This window comes from Glycine max, chromosome 12 (genome assembly GCF_000004515.6).
Source record: "Glycine max cultivar Williams 82 chromosome 12, Glycine_max_v4.0, whole genome shotgun sequence".
Classification (NCBI taxonomy): Eukaryota; Viridiplantae; Streptophyta; class Magnoliopsida; order Fabales; family Fabaceae; genus Glycine; species Glycine max.
The window spans coordinates 12,779,387-12,784,369 of NC_038248.2; positions in this window are offsets into that span (position 1 = coordinate 12,779,387).

The following is a 4,983-nucleotide window of genomic DNA, read 5'->3' on the forward strand; positions in this document are numbered from 1 at the left end:
TTCAAAAATCAGTCATTTTAAAAGTTGTGACTTTTTGACAATTTATTGTTCAAAACTAGTCATTGATAATCGATTACCATAATGGTGTAATCGATTACACAATTTATTTTATCAAAAGTTGTGACTCTTCATGTCGAGGTTTGAAATCCAACTTTCAAAAATCATTGATAATCGATTACAAATATTGTGTAATCGATTACACTATTTTAAAAATATTTTGTCACAAGTTGTGACTTTTGAGATTTGAAATTCAACGTTCAAAAACATTGGTAATCGATTACTACTTTGTAAAACAATTATAAAACTGTTTTGGGCTTCTGGTAATCGATTACTGCCTTATGGTAATCGATTCGATTACCAAAGAGTAAAAACTATGGTAAAAGATTTTTCTTTGAAAAATTCTTTTGGACAAATTGTGCTATTCAATCTTTTCTTTGAAAAATTCTTTTTATACTTATCTTGATGCTTTTCTTGAGGTTCTTGCATATCTTGAGTCTTCTCTTGAATCTTCACTTGAATCTTCTTGATTTCTTTTTGACAACATCAAAATACTCTTGGAAGCTTTGTTTCTACAACCTTTGCCCCTTTATTTTTGTCTTTATTACTGTGATTAACAAATCAACTATCTGAAAAGACCTATATGTGTTTACAAATCTCATTAGGAGAGCATGTTGTAATCTTATTAATATTGTTGCTCATACATAACCAAACGTAAATAAAACTGGCTATTTGAGTTTATCTATCATCATTGACTATTTATTTGGTCAATGTTGACTAATGCTTATTTTTTATGACTCAGTCAACCTTATCAACATTGAGGTTTATGTGGTATTGACTTGTTAACGAGTTATTAGATGAGATGTTAATTTTTTCAAAAAATTCGTCTAATTATTTGGAGAAATGTTATGTCTTGGTATATCTTTTTAATACTTTGTGAAATAATATTAAATACAATTAATATGTTTAATAATAAAAAAATATAAAATGTATTTAATTTATTTATTGTTTAGGAAGTAGAAAAGTTATTAAAAAGATTTTGTAGAAAGATTCAAAATTATTCAAGTACTTTTGATTATGCCTATTTTAGTCTTTCTATATTTTGGTAAATATAAACGATTTGTGGGGCTGATTTCTTGGGAATAATTTGCATTTCTTATGAAAGTTTTTTTTTTTTTTTTGAGAGGAATGAAAGAGTTATTGGATGTTAGTTTTTGCCATGAATGTTGCTGATAGGACTAAGTAAGGTGTGCGTCATCAGAAAACCAAACTAAAGTGTCTTGAATGACAAAAATGCCAAAGCAAACTATTTCAATTTTTTTCAATAGAAAAATATAGAATTTATTTCAATTCGATCAATCTAGTTGTTTCAATTCAAGAAGGACCAACATTACATTGATCTGAGTGGAAAACTGGACATAGCCTCTGAAGTAACTTAATTTTAATAATTAAAAAAAAGTGAGTAATTAAAAGTTAAAATTATAAGGATCAAAATTACACATCAATTAATTAAAATATAATAACTAAAAATGTAATTAAGTAATTTTCTTTTCATCTCTGCTATAAATATTTTCATTTTTTTATCTCATTTTTAAAATTGATTCACCTTATAGAATTAAAAAGAATATAAATTGGTTGAGTATCATTTATATGCATTTAGTTTTTATTTAAACTATTTCTCAACGAACATAGTGTCGTTCAACTTAGTATAATTGTGTATATCTTTATATTTCACGCTGCATGTGTAGATATATCAGTCTAGTCCATCTAAATATAATGCATTAGTCCTACTCCCCTCTAACTTTTAGAGTGCTAATTTATGATACCTAAACAGTTCAAATACCTAATCGATACTCTTTATTTCTCTTTATCATTCTTTATGATTGTTCTCTTCTAATTTCATTAATATGGAAGTTCACAAACTAGGATCACCCACTTGGCGTCTCACAGGATACTATGGCTACCTTGACAGACAAAAAAAGGAGAGATTCTTTGGGATCTCATTTGTTCTATTGCTGACCAATCAGCTTTGCCATGGTGTATCTTTGGAGATTCCAATGATCTCCTATCCTCTGATGAAAAGATTGGAAACCGTGATCACCCCAACTGGTTGATTCAGGATTTTTGTGAAGTTATTTCTGACTGTAACCTCCATGATCTTCCAATAGAAGATTACACCTACACATGGGCTAGACGAAAAGGAAAGGCAAATGCTATAAAAAAAAAACTTAACAGGGCATTAGCAACATGTGATTGGATGGATTTGTTTCCTAATTTCAAACTTATCAATGCAATGGCCTCCAAGTTAGACCATTCACCTATCTTACTGCTTGATGCAAATTCTAGGAGATTTTTCCGTAAGTAATTTGTGTTCAAAAACTCATGGCTGCTTGAACCACAATTGGAGTCTGTCGTTGGAGAAGGTTGGAACAACGTTATTGAAGGAGATGTTATTCACAGATTGGAATCATGTTCAAAGCATATGCAGGCTTGGAATAGTCAGGTTCGTGCCACTTACTGTAAAAGAAGATGGAAAAATTATATGAGGCTTTTGATGAAGATTCAACTTCTCGTTATTTTTCCATTAGTGAGAAATTGAACACTTTAATCTCCCAAGAAGAATATTCCTGGAAGCAAAGAGCAAAAATTTTTTTGGCTAAGCGATGGGGACATCAACGCTCATTTCTTTCACTCTTTTGCTACTTCCAGGAAAAGGATGAACTCCATTGCCTCTTTTGCTCTTGATGATGGTAGTATCACAACTGATCATGTAGATCTTTGCGACGTTGCAAAAGTCTATTTCAATCATTTGTATGGTTCCTCAAATGTTGATTCTAACCCAATAATAAATCAGATTCTTATTTATCTCTCATTTGATGATAATTCTTCCTCACTTGCCCATTTTTCTATTGATGAATTTAAAGATGTACTTTTTCTATGGACTCAAATAAATCCCCTGACTCTCATGGTTTAAATCCCACTTTTTACAAACGTTTTTGGAACCTTTGTGGTTTTGATATTTTTACCGCAACTACCTTCTGGCTTGAGCAAGGTTCCTTTCCCCCTTAGATTAACCAAACCTCCATTGCTCTCCTCCCAAAAATTAACAACCTCACACCCATGAAAGACTATACATATTTCCCTATGCAATGTCATATACAAAATCATATACAAAACTGTAGCCAACAGACTCAAACCACTTCTCCAAAAATAAATCTCCTTTGAGCAATCTGCTTTTGTAGAGGGTAGATCAATCCTTGACAATATGCCCTATTTGCATCTAAATTTATTCATCACATGTAAGAGAAAAGGAAAAACAAGTGAAATGACTCTAAAAATCAACATCAACAAGACTTTTGATAGGGTTCAATGGAATTACATCTTGAGTGTGATGGCAAAAATGAGTTTTCATATGAAATGGATTAGCTAGATGAAACTATGCTTGGAAATTGTTCACTATTCCATCAAATCATATAGGACCAATATCTCTTGGAAGAGGACTTAGATAGGGTGACCCATTGTCATCCTACCTTTTTATTCTGTGCACCCAGGATCTTTCCTCCAGCCTTAAAAAAGCTGAGAGAAAAGGAGAAATTCATGGTATTAAGGTGTGTAGAGGGACTTCAGCCCTCTCACACCTTTTATTTGTTGACAATTATTTTCTTTTTTGTCATCAACTCTCACTTATATTCTTGAGATTTATGGGAGAAGATCTGGCTTGATGATCAACATGCAAAAGTCAGAAATATTTTTTCAATACCAACATACAACAATCCTTGAGGCAAAAAATAATGTCTTTGATCCCTTGGAGTATCTATCACCATAGATTCTGGCAAATACTTAGGCCTTCTCTTCATCATTGGCAGAAACAAAAAAGCAATCTTTGGCTTCTTAAAGGACATGATCTAAAAACGCATCGACCATTGGTCAGGTAAACAACTATGCAAAGCTGTTAAAGAGGTTCTTATTAAATTTTGTGCTAAGGCAATCCCATCCTATTGTATGAGTGCATACTTACTTCCAACTTCACTTGAGGATGACATCCAACAGATGATGAAATCATTCTGGTGGGATTTGTAATCTCCATGGTTTCAACCTATCCATGCTAGGGAAGCAAGGTTGGAATTTTATTTCTAAACTAGATGCTAGAGTTACTAAGATCTACAAAACCAAATATTTCCCCCAATGGAGGATTCTTGGATGTCAAATTAGGGCATAAACGAAGCTACACATGGCGTTACATTTTTGCTTCATAGGTATTGGTCAAGGAAGGTATTCGTTGAAGACTTGGCGTTGACCATTCAATCAATGTTTGGACCCAACCTTGGGTGAAAACATCTCAGAATCATTTCATAACTATTTTTCCCCCTCTTGGCCTTGAGGATCTCACGGTGGGCACTCTTATCAACCACAACCAGCAGTCATGGAGGCAGAAAGTTCTTCATCAGGTATTCAATGAGAATGACTTTCGTAACATGACTACTATGCCTCTTATGAACACTTTGGACAAAGACAAAATCATTTGGAGGCTAACTACCAATGGCGAATACAACCTCAAATATGCCTATCACCATCTCATGGAGCATTTGATTTGTAATGAACACTTGAAGATGCCTGACAACTAGAACCTTATTTGGAATATCCACGTCCCACCAAAGGTAAAAAAAAAAACATTTCATATGGCTTATTCTCAGAAATTTCCTCCCCACTCGTCTAAAGCTACAATCAAAAGGAGTGAATTTCCTGAGCACTTGTTGCTACTGTGAAGGAAACCTCCGGAACGAATTCCATCTCTTCTTTGGCTGCGAGCAAGCAAAGCAAATCTTGATAGCTGCTGGTCTTTGGAGATTAATAGATGAAGACATTGAGAGAGCAGAATTTGCAACAGAACTCATTCCATCTTATATCTCCAACTGTTTTTTTTTTCGCTGGCCATGCAATTCCTTGGGGAATGGCTTCATGCGAGGCAACATCCTGATCTCATCT